A 13,445-nucleotide genomic window follows, 5' to 3' on the forward strand; every position below is an offset into this window, starting at 1 on the left:
ATTCCCGTTGTGATAAGTATTTAGTGGGACACTATTTGTTTCGGTTTTAAGTTTAGCTGTGTTCATGTTTGGTTATTTACGCCCATTAAACATAATATTTAAGTAAGCGTTTGTTTTTACTGAAATTAAATTTTAACAATTTTACTCCATTTAGATACAATGTTCGCTTTCTCAAATTCTGTTAAGAAAACACGTTGAATACAAAAAGGTGTTATTGAATTTTTATGATTTAAACGACTAAGTCTGTTGCACATACGTTGGTAAAAAACAAACAAACACTAATACCTTTTGTCGCTTTTGCAAAACCGTGTGGCTCAGCATGGCCAGGTAGGTTAAGGCATTCGACTCGTAATGTGAGGGTCACGAGTTCAAATCCCTGTCGCACCAAACATGCTCGCCCTTTTAGCCGTGGGAACATCATAATGCGACGATCAGTCCTATTATTTGTTGATAAGAGAGTAGCCCAAGAGTTGGCGGTGGGTGGTGATGACTAGCTGCCTTCCCTCTAGCCTTACACTGCTAAATTATAGACGGCTAGTGCAGATAGCCCTCGTGTAATTTTGCGCGAAAGTCAAAACAAAAAACAAAACTTTTTTTCTCGTTCGTCACTTCAAAGTTAAAGATCGATAGCTCAGATTGACGTCGAGTAGTTATTGAGCAAAATTGAAAATAAATATGGAAATAAAAAATACGATGATTTCAGTGGAGCTTCTATGTGTGCAATACTTTTAAACGAATGATAAAGCTAAGCTTTTTCAGCCGTGGGGGCGTTATAATGTGACAGTCAATCCCACTATTCGTTGGTAAAAGAGTAGCTCAAGAGTTGGCGGTGGGTGGTGATGACTAGCTGCCTTCCCTCTAGTCTTACACTGCTAAATTAAGGACGGCTAGCACAGATAGCCCTCGAGTAACTTTGTGCGAAATTCAAAAAGAAACAAACAAACAGACAAAGCTAATGAATATAGCTTCACAAAGACTGTTTGTGTGAATTATCAATACTCAACAAAAGATGAAGTCCAAATATTTCGGAAAAACAAACCTAATAACATCCTCTGTTAGCAGAGGCGTCAGGAGGAAGGTCGGTCCCCTTTCTGAAATCTTAATAAATTTGTGATACATTCATGGGCGCATGAAATTTTCTTCTGATGGGCGGAAGCCAAATGTTTTGAGAATTTACATTTTTTGAGCTAAAGCGATATCCCGCAGTACTGCAATATTTTGTGAAGTATATTATGAAAATGAGAATGCATTATTCTTTATCCCATATTTCCCTGCGTTCCCGCTAGTATAGCGGTATGTCTACGGATTCACAACGCTAAAATTAGGGGTTCGATTCTGTGGGCTCAGCAGATAGCCCGATGTGGCTTTGTTATAAGAAAACACACAAACACACACCCATAGTTCCCCGGGACTGTAGCCCTCCCGACTCCTTCTTTCGTCAGGCCTGTCTATTAACCCTAGAAGTTATTGAAATGTTCACAATAAACTATGACCGTTGAATTTATAAAAAAACAATTTACAAAAATTGTTATCACTTCAAAAAATAACTTTAACAAAACGTTTTAGACGCCAAAGAAATTAATGATTTTTGTGGTGAACCAAGTGTTTATTTTTTAATGATCAAAACCACGTAAAGAGAGCGCTTGAAACAGTGTATCATTTTCCAAATTTATCGCTCTGATAAAAAAACTAATCTTTTAAACTAAATAAAGTTTGATGAATAATTATTTATTTAGTCTATTTATTATTTAATTTTTATTGAGAACCAACTTAGGGAATTATGGTGAATAAAATAAAATACATTGTCCAGGTAACTGATGAATGAATATTTGCCGTAAAATTATTATCAATGCTATAAGTGTAGCTACCAGTTTGTCCGCAAATTTCTTCATACCCACGGTGTTTTTGATTAAATATCATGACCTTTTGTTGATACACGCTAACAAACCGCAGGAAGTAAGAAAGTGACACTCGATAAGTAACTAACATTATGCTTTAGAATCGTAACCTTATTATTTAGAATAGACCTGTAATTTACAAAACTAACCATATAGTGGTAGTTTTTTTATTATTTTAATAAATTCCTTTATAGTAACGCCATGGAATCTAGATGAATAGTTTTTTGTCATTACCCGCATTTGGTACAGCCGTATCAAACATTATTATTTACGCTAATTGCTTAAGCTAAAATCACGTGATACTAAACAGTTTTTAATTAGGAGAATTTCACAAAATTTAACAGATTTGTGTTTAAAAGTTGACAGTGAATAATATTCGTCCATCTATATGATTCTTCTGAAAACGTGAGCTAAAAATTGCTAATTTAGTTTGCTTGGCCTAACCATTACTTGTGTATCCCTGCACGTCCTTTCACCCTATAGTTTTATTGCTCTAAAACAACCGTTTTTAATCCAAAAAATAGAGAAATTAAAATTATTTCATTTTTACTTCTAGATGAAGCTGTTGTAAAAAGTTTATTTCGATAGCTTACGTGACTTTTGGCATGAGTATGTGCAAATATTTGGTTCAAAATTAAGTTATTGTTGTTGTATGATTTTGTAAACGTGGCTTATATTTATACCAAATTGAATAAATAATTGTAGGTTATAAAGATATATCACTGTACCAAATTTTAAATAAATCCATGAAGTTAACTATGCTTTTCCATTAAATAAATTTCTGCATTTTCGTGCCCTCCAGTGGCACAGTGACATGTCTGTGGACTCACACTGCTAGAAATCGGACTTCGATACCCGTGGTGGGCAGAGTAGAGATAGTCCCTTGTGTGACTTTGTGCTTAATTTCAAATAATCAATTAATTAATAAACAACCGTATTTGTGGTGCGAAGAAAAAGAAAGAAAGAAATTCATTCAAAGTTGAAGATTTTATACCTTGTGTATTTCTTTTTGGATTTTCGAGGATCAGATCCGCTGAAAATATGTGATAGAAAGAGAAATACCACAAATTATCACTCGTGTTATTAACACACACTATGTTCTTTTGATTGTTTTTGCTGCAAGACACATTAACTCTTGTCTTAGTAGTGCAAAAAAATTATTTTTTGAACCTAAAATTGAGAAGAGAGTGAAAACTTTCAGATCTTTAGTAAATTCAAAATTATTTTAAAGCTAATTTCATTATTTCTAAAATGTTTTCAGAAATCCTAAAAAAATCTTTGTTTGATTGTTTTTTGAATTTCTCGCAAAGCTACACGAAAGCTATCTGCGTTAGCCGTTTCTAGTTTAGCAGTGTAAGAATATAGGGAAGGCAGCTAGATAGTTATTACCACCCACCATTAATAGGCTACTCTTTTACCTATGAATATTGGTATTAACTGTCACATAATAACGCTCCACCCATGTTTGTTATGATGGGAAGTCGAACGCCCTAGTTGCCTAACATGCCAGGCATAAAAAGACAACAACCAAAAAGGTCTCTTGGTGAATCGGTGGTTAGTTTAAATACTTATAACACTAAAATTTGTGACTCGATTTACTTTGGTGAATAGACAGCAGATAGCTCATTGTGTAACTTTGCCTTAGAAAACAAACACCGAATACAGAACAGAGTTGTTGTTTTTTTCCCTTAAATTGTGAAACAATGAACCGCTGTCACTAAGTTGTGATAATGAACCAACTGGTTAAAATATACTTTTCTTTTCCACGAATATGTAGATGACGTTCATAATTGAACATCTGAGAGAATTTTATGTAATTACCAACATACTTTGAAAATGTTCCGAATCTAATTAATGCAGCATGAAAGTTTAATATTTAATACATTTCAAACTGAAGTTTTTATCATATCAATACAATTTACAAATAGATTTTCTCATACTTTATAATAATGAATGACGATTTTAAATTCTAATTAGATAGTTAGTATACAGGATCTCACACAAAAGTTGCTATGATTATCAAACGAAACCCAAAACTCGAACACATTATATTTCTTTAGGAGATTATTTTAACTTTGAGATCATCTTGGGAATTTTTAACTGGTTTACAGAATCTGACACGATTCACTCATTTGGGATTTATTTCGTTGTTGCTCTTGAATTACTTGTAAAGCTACACGAGGACTATTTACACTAGTCCTTTGTAAAGTAGAAGTGATAGACTAGATGGGAGGCAATTAATCAACGTCATTCACCGCCATCTCTTGGGCCGCTCTTTACCAACTGAAAGTGGGATGTACCGTAATATTATAACGAAGTTACAGCTATAAGTATTAACATGTTTAGTGACAGGATTCGAATCCCCGACTTGCAGATTGTAAATTGAGTGCCCTAATTAAGTCAGGCCTTGGATTGAAAAACCACGAACTAAGGTAAGTAGATGAATTCTTCTACTAACGTTATCTTCTTGTGAGACTAGACTTCAGTAAAGGCGTTCTTAACATTTCAAACAACTCGGTGCAAACTTCTTATGGATGTTTTACTTGTTTGTTTGTTTGTTTTAAATTTTGAGTAAAACTACACGAAAGCTATCTGCGCTAGCCATTTCTAATTTAGCAGTGTAAGACTAGAGGGAAGGCAGCTAGTCATCACCACCCACCGCCAACTCTTGGGTTACTCTTTTACCAATGAATAGTGGGATTGACCGTAACGTTATAACACCTCCACAGCTGAAAGGGCGAGCATGTTTGGTGTGACGAGGATTCAAACCCGCGCTCCTCAGATTACGAGTTGAGTACCTAAACCACTTGGCCATGCAGGGCTCACCTAATTAGAATGATATAGGTGCTGTCGTTAGATAAGGCCAGGGTTACTCAGACATCACCGTGTCGTAGACCGAGTGTAACATCACGACGAACAAATACTAATATTACTCAGAAATAGGGGTAGCAAGTGTTATGCTGTTAATTATTTTTGTAAGCATTCACATCGAAACGAAGTGTATATTTGACAATATGGTAGACAAAGGACTGTTGGGAGAAACTGAATGTGTTACCGTATGACATTTATTTTGAGAGGTAGAAGACTACAAAATATAGACTTTTGTAATGTTGTGTGAGATTTGTGAACAGTGAAAACAAGTAAGATGTTCATAAGTTATCTTTGGAGTTGTACATTTTTAAACAACTACGAAGCTAGAATACTTAATTTCTGTTTCTTTTTTTATAATAATAGAATTTCACACTACCTGGTCTACACCTGCATTCTACAGTGTGTAATTCTATTATTAAAATAAAAAAAGTCCTTTAGCCCCTTTACTTTGCAGCATGAAACGACAACCAACGAACCGAACAGTATCAGATCAGCAGTAGCACTTTGTGACTTGTTGCCTTGCGTATAAGTTACTTTTTTACGTTATCTGTGCTTAATTTATTTAGTTCAGTCGCTCATTTTAATTAATACTTCTATATAGTGTATTTACAATAATTGCTATTTGAAATAATTGAAGACTCGTGTAAAATAATGAACCAAAACTCTAGCGAAACCACAGCCATGGGAACGGGCTTGGAGAAATCAGATCTAGAAGTGCAAACTTGAGTAACTGATAATAAAAAAGTATGTGCTGATACTATTTTCAAAGATTGCAATTCAAAGGAAATAATGACATTAGACGAAATCTTAAGCCGCATTTCATCAAAGTTAGAGTAAAACAAATTTTAATAATGGAACACGTTTCGAGATGTACTTTTAAATGAATGAGGCCTTTCATTTTGTTCCTGTCTTAGCAATGAAGCAGCAATTGCTTTAACGAAGTTGACGGAAAGGCGTTTCATGTAGCGTACGGAAAGACAGTAATCACGTGTATTATGGTTGGAAAAAAGAAAATACAATGGTTCCTAGAAGCTCAGCCAATAGAAGCACGAATCTAATAAAGAAAACAGAGTAATATTCTGGCCTGCACGCACACTTCCTTCATAAAATTATTAACGGCTTTAACGATATCCGATTAATGTTATTAAATAAAAAAACAACAACACCAAAAAACAAAACAAATACGTCTCCTGTGTTTTTCTAATAATTCCATCATTATTTCTTGTCATGATCGTGACTGGTGATGGTCAGTGATGCCGTTTGTTTAAAGTTCGTTTACGTAAACACAACTAGAGTTTATTTTCTAAAATATTTAAGGGTTTTGAATAGTTGAACATGTATATAGATATTTGTTGTTTGCGTCGGAAAATCGCTCAACTCATAATTTCTTCGTGGATGCGGTAATTGTATTTTATTTCTTGTGTTCATTACATAAACCATGAATGTTAATTCTATCTGTTGCGTGTTTAGAAATTTATTTGCATTTCAGTGGGTGAAAAATATGGTAAAATCAGTTTTGTATGATAGTCAGTCACGATAAACACATTTATTTCGAACAGACCTTTTTGGATCACGTAATTTATGAGAAGCGCAACACTTGCTGCCGCCATTGTTGAGTAATATTAGTATTTGGTCATTGTGATGCTAAACTCGATGTACGTCACGGTGATGTCTGATTGAACCTGGCCTGATCTTTGTTTTGGAATTTCGCACAAAGCTACTCGAGGGCTATCTGTCCTAGCCGTCCCTAATTTAGCAGTGTAAGACTAGAGGGAAGGCAGCTAGTCATCACCACCCACCGCCAACTCTTGGGCTACTCTTTTACCAACGAAAAGTGGGATTGACCGTCACATTATAACGCCCCCACGGCTGGGAGGGCGAACCCGCGACCCTCAGATTACGAGCTTAACGCGCTAGGCCATGTCAGGCCTGGCCTGATCTAACAACAGTACGCATATCATTATAATACACACATTATACGTAGGCATGTGAAAGTTTCAACAATTAATGAATAGTATGATACTTATGTACGAGCTTGATGAGAAGGTTATGCAATCATTACTTTACTGTGAAGGTTGCCAACTTTCTCTCACAACTGTAACAACCCATACAGATTTTATTTTTGTGTCAACTGGGAATCTGTAAAGAAATCTCCCAGTTCTAGATCTTGTCTAGTGGTGCAACTGAAATCAAAACTAGTAAAGGTATTTTCAGGCTTTTTCTTAACTGTCTTGAATATATCAGTATTGTTTTCCAACATGGCAGACACAAGATAATATGAGATCATTCTGGAATGGTCAATTATAAACGTTTGGGTCTATTCTGAAATAATATTAATTCAGTTGTTTAGAATACTTACATTTCTAACTTAAAACAACAAAACAAAAACGAAGCAGTGTTTAGATTTTATACATTTGTCATACTTTTTATGCTTTGTCCTTTTTACTGAAGAAACGTGTGCAAAATTTGGGGTTTTTGTTCCTTGGTGTTTAATGTTTTGTTCACCTATCTGAGGGAAATGGGAAGTAAAACTTTTTTTATAAGTTACTGTATAGTCTGTCAACTTTTATTCACTTTATATTGTCTGGATGATTACTTTCCAGTTTTGTAGAGAAAAACTGAACCCTAGATGGACATGAGACGAAAGTTTCGTGAAAAGAAAATATATCGCATATTTAACACATTTTCGAAAGCTTTAAAGATATACGAAAAAGAAAAGTAACGAAAGATCAACGGGAAATTTCGTAAATTGAATTATTATATCCATGAGTCTTATAAAATGACCCTAAATCCGATAAAATCTACCCAGGTGCTGGCTGGTCATCATATGAATATCGTCTGATGAAATATTGAAAATCTTCTTAGAATTGTAATTTTTAAGGTAATCTGAGTAAGTTTGTGGAAGTACATTTTTTCTATCTTAAAAAAACACAAAAAAAATACAATATCAGTATTACATTGCTGTTAGATAATTATAATCTACACAAAGATAGAATGGCTTATACCAGTGGTTATGCTAATTTCTCATGTAGTGTTTTTGATGCTAAATGTCGACTTTTAAAGAGTTTTTTCAGTACATAACAATATACATATATTTAACTTAGTGAAACTTAATTCAAGTAATATTTAGACCAAATATACTAATAACCAATTGAGGTTGAAATAAATGGTATATAAAATTATCTGCATAGAGTTTAAAAGTAATAGAACTCTAATTACTATTTGCATTTCTGTCACTTGAATTCTGTCAGTATTTCAGATTTTAAATAACAAGTGTCTTTACCGGAAGTTTTCAGTATTGCATTAGAAGTTTAATGACTGTAGAAGTTTCGGAAATATCATATTTTTTATTATTTTCTAGAGATGGCGCTATGTTTCTCTTTCATTTCATGCCAATTTTTAATAAATAAATTAACAAGTGGATCTTAAATCTTATCCATTTAAAAAAATATATCTTTGTATTTATTGACTTATTATTTTGAGTTGACTTACACAAGAATTGAGAAAAGGTCTAGTTATTGATTTTAACTGTTGATTTTAAACCTACACGAATTTTTGTTTTTAATTTTTAATCCGCTTTATCAAATAGTTCTATACACAGGCTTAACCAACATGTTGACAACTTTAATGAAATCTCTCGTAAAGAAAAGTAAGCACTCACCCAAAAGGGTAGTCTTGAAGGCAACTTAACGTACGTAGTGGCCACTTTAATTAGTAACTGAAACAAGCTATTAGTACATGCATATATATTTTTGAGTCTATTCTAAGTTATGGCCTAGCGCGTTAAGGCGTGCGCTTCGTAATCTGAGAGTCGCGGGTTCGCGCCCGAGTCGCGCCAAACATGCTCGCCCTCCCAGCCGTGGGGCGTTATAATGTGACGGTCAATCCCACTTTTCGGTAGTAAAAGAGTAGCCCAAGAGTTGGCGGTGGGTGGTAATGACTAGCTGCCTTCCCTCTAGTCTTACACTGCTAAATTAGGGACGGCTAGCACAGATAGCCCTCGAGTAGCTTTGTGCGAAATTCCAAAAACGAAACCAAACCTATTCTAAGTTAGCCTCCAGTAGCACGGCAAGATGTCTGCAGACTCCCACCGGTAAACACCGGGTTTCGATATCCGTGGTGGGAAGAGCACAGATAATCCATTATGTAGTTTTGTGCTTAATTTTAAACAAACCAAAAACTATTCTTAGGTAACATTACTTCAGTCGTTCAGAATACTTAAATTTCATGAAGATGTTTTAGAATGCTTTTTGTATAACTGCTAAATTATTGTATTGGAGACCAATTTTCATGACAAACAACCCGTTCGAATGAAAGGTGATAAGATAGAGAAGACACATCTATATCGTTATTGTTTGTTTTTGAATTTCAGGCAGAGCTACTGTTCTAGTCGTCCCTAATTTAGCAGTGTAGGACTAGTGAGAAAACAGCTAGTCGTCACCACTCACCGCCAACTCTTGGGCTACTCGTTTACCAACGAATAGTGGGTTTAACTACACATTATAACACTCTCACGGCTGAAAGGGCGAGCATGTTTTGTGCGACGGGGATTCAAACCCGTAACCTTATACTGTTGTTAATTCCGGAAAACATACAAGTCATAAAACTCTGCTATTTCTCGGCTTTAAAAACGAATATAAAATAGCTAGATTTTATTCAGGAATTATATAATAAAGTGTAAGTTTGACATCTTAAACTACTGCTTAAGGTATGAATAACCAACTGTTTGTTCTATCATAAAAGCATGTATTTTACTAAGGACCACAACTTTGTTTAAATATCCACAAATAATTAAGTTAAGAACTACTCAAACTGAAGAAAGCTTTTGGTAAATCCTGTTTTGTCTTTTTTCTTTCTTAAGAATAGATAGTTTAACAAACACAGAATCATCACGGGTTGGACTCAACAATAAGACCAATATGGTTGTTTGAAAGAAAATGTTTTCTTAGCATGATTTCTAACGAAGTATATCCCATATTATTTATGTGGGATTTTTCGTGATGGAAAACACTGAGTATACATTTTACTTGCCTTGTTTAGTTCCTTACTGTTGTTGAATGTATGTCAATATGTTCGGTATATTTGTAAAAGTCAAAGAGGAAAGCCAGTAGGTGGTTATAGCAGCTGACCGTTAAATAATTAGATGGTGAATTGTTCGTTTGTTTTGAATTTCGTGCAAAGCTACACAAGGGCTATCTACGTTAGTCGTTCTTAATTTACTAGTGTAAAACTAGAAGGTGTATGTGTGTGCTTTCATTTAGAAAAGCCACCTCGAGCTATCTGCTGAGTCCATCGAGGGGAATCTAACCCCTGATTTTAGCGTTGTAAATCCGTAGACTTACCGCTGTAATAGCGGTGGTCAAAACTAGAAGGAAGACAGATATTCATCACAACCAACCGCCAACTCGTGGGCTATTCTTTCACCAACAAATAGTGGTATTGATGGTTACATTATAATGCCCCCAGAGTTGAAAGGGCGAGCATGTTTGGTGTGACGGGATTTGAACCCGTAAAAGATATATAACTCGGAAGCTCATAATCAGAACCATTTAATCCAATGGGCAAAAGAAGTAATTATTTAAAGACAACCATTGTCAGGGGCCCACAAGAGTTATGAATGTAATAATAATAAACAAAACATGAAGTGTATAAACAAATGATAATAAACCAGTCTTTTAAAATATGCTTTTTTATTTCATGATGCTTCCTAATAGATTTAGTTTATCAAATTTTGTAGTATTTTCTTGAAAGTAAGTGCAAACGAGGTGGAGGGGTGGCAATATTTGATTATTCACGCAGGGTTCACAAGTTCCCTAACGCAGCACTACTCATAATATATGTGTGTGTATACATATACATTTATTCCGTCATACAGCATATGCCGTCAAAAATCAGTTTGTTTTGAGTGTTTTATTTATTTTAAGCAATTTCTCTAGTTCTGAAGTATCTTGAATAGACAAAGCAAAAAAAAAAAGCCTAAAATTTTCTAAAAGAAAAACCTTTTGAATTCATAAATTTTGACACCGTATTGATCACATATCTAAACGCTAACAGCTAATAAAGGTGAAAAATTAGCTTTATATAGTTTCATTTCTTATTAGCGATTAAACATTAATTAAATTAATTTATTAACAACACAATCATTCGAGTTTAGTTACTTTTATCTTATCCTGAATTTTCTTTAAACTTATGAAGTAAGGTATATATTATTGATTCAGATGATTTTACAATGTATTAACTTTAATGTGTAGACCATTGGCTAGCGTGAGGATCGAAAGACCTCAGATATAAGACAAGATATACCACTGAACATGTTGCGCAATATCAAATGTAAGTGCCTTAGAAATTGTGAGAATCGATATGTCGTGTCACTTAGTCGTGTAGGCGTCAAATTCACATGAGTATTTCTTCTCTCTGATCAGCTGTTACGAGATAGGGCCGTTTGCTCGAAAGTTGGAGTCGCTGACCTGGCCGTCTAGTTTTCGTCTTGTATGCATATAGTACTATTCACATTCAAAATAACAGAGATAGTGACGCTCTCGTCTTCTTTCGTACTACAGGTGTATAAGACTTGAAATGGGTTAAGGTGCAGAATATTATTTAGAAGCCGGAGGGTTCATGGTTCGTTTCACCTTGCTACATAAACGTGCTCCGTACTTTGAGGCTTCAGATGTACAATAGGAGTAACAGCAAATTCCATGCTCTTGTCAGACGACAACAGTAGGCTAAGAGTTGGCAGATGGTGTTGTTGACTAACTTCTGTCTAGTTTATAAGTGGAAAATTAGAGTCCGCTTACGTAAATAGCCCTTTGTAAATTTGCTTCTTCCCAGCAACTCAGCGTTAAACTTGAGTGCTTATACGCTAAAAATTAGGGTTCAATACCCGTAATAGGTACAACGCAGATAATCCATTACTTAACTTTGAGTTTAAACTCAAAGAACTAAACCTTTGCGTTACTTCACGCAAAAATTCTGAAACAAAGGGAAACCTAAAGACAAAGATTTATATCTCAGAGTTAGAAAGAGGATTTAAAAAAATAGTGTTTTTTTCTTCTACAATTGTTGTTATTTATATCTCGCACTTAGTAACTTTAGTAGTGGGGAGGCAATTTACTCTTTTAAATTTAAGTTGTTATATGGTCATTCCAAGTTCTTATTAGCTGTTGCAGCTACTCAGTAGTGAAGTGGGTGTTTTGGTACGTGATGTTTTGAGCGTTGCCGTTGGTTGGGCGTACATTGAAATAACTAAAACTGAAGTGTAAGCCGTCAAAAGAAAGAGAACTGCAGCAGACGAACACGTCATACGTGATTAAGCTGATATTTTTTCCACGCACTTCTTGAGTGCTTTCTTATGAGAGTTGCTTCGTAGAAGAGCAAGATATAAAAAGGGAAAAAAATCACTTTACCCGAAAGCACAAATAAATCAGATTTATACAAAATTTAAAAACATAAAACAACATTTAAATTATAGTGCTTACTATAGCGTTGAAGAAAAATCTTTATGGGAATTCTGGTATACATCGAATACATTAACTTAAAAGCAAGTTTTAGATTGAATTAGGTCTTTTAAAGGAAGGTGAGGCTCACAGGGAATTTTGTTATTTAATGTGTTTGTTTATCGCTTACATTTTTATGTAACATATTTTAATTAAAAAACAACAACACTTCTCACTAAATCAATTCTATCATGAAATAGCCTTCCATTTTAAAGAAATCAATTCAAAATGTCGAAAAATATTGAAATTTCATTACTGGTATTAGTAAAGGAAGGGAAAGAGTGTTGAAAGAAAATATTTGATGTAGTTAAATTAACTGTTTGACAAGAAATATTTAATGAAGAGTTATAGTGGTGTGTGTGTGTATATAAGATTAATATTCAACAGTCAAGTGAAACAAAAAAAATCAAAATGAAGGACTGTTTTAAAACAGCAAATGTAAACCTCTGACTAATGATGCTTTCTAACAAACAAAAATAAGCCCAAATTTAAAAAAAAATGCTGCACAAATTTAAAGGATCTCCAGGATATGGGTTACAATGTGGTTATAAAATGTACCTTGAGTTGTGAAGGCGACTAAAGAAGTGGGACCCACATTGCGGTGGGGATACACCGTCTATAATTCTTAATCTTCATTCGCTAATCTCACATGAAGAAATTCATAAATAATAATAATAATAATAATAATAATAATAAAAGAAATAGAAATTAGGAGAATGAGATGTGGGTGCTCAAGCCCACAACGTCCCACATCTATATCACTCTTTACTGCCTGCAGACAGTTGTGGAAAGGTGACTGTTTTCCACATTAACGGAAAACGGGAAAAGAAAGAAAAGTGATAATAATAATCCAAGTTTCAGGAGACAAGTTTGTCTTACATACCTGCAAGTTATTATTTTTGTTTTCTCTTTCTTTCTTCCCCATCTTTATATTTGTGTAATGTTTTTTATTTTTGTTTATCAGAAAAACTACACACACGCACACACATATACACGTACGTATGACGAACTTGTCTGAATTAAGTTTGGCTCTTCATGTGAATAAACAACGAAGAAAACTTCCTAGGCTGCATTTTAAGTTGTAATTTCTATATCATGTGTAAATTATACAAGTATTAATTGCAACTGGACTGAGTAAAAGTAAACCTCAATTTTCCCCATATTATTAATTTTTACAAAA

Source organism: Tachypleus tridentatus, chromosome 9, assembly GCF_004210375.1.
Source record: "Tachypleus tridentatus isolate NWPU-2018 chromosome 9, ASM421037v1, whole genome shotgun sequence".
Lineage (NCBI taxonomy): Eukaryota > Metazoa > Arthropoda > Merostomata > Xiphosura > Limulidae > Tachypleus > Tachypleus tridentatus.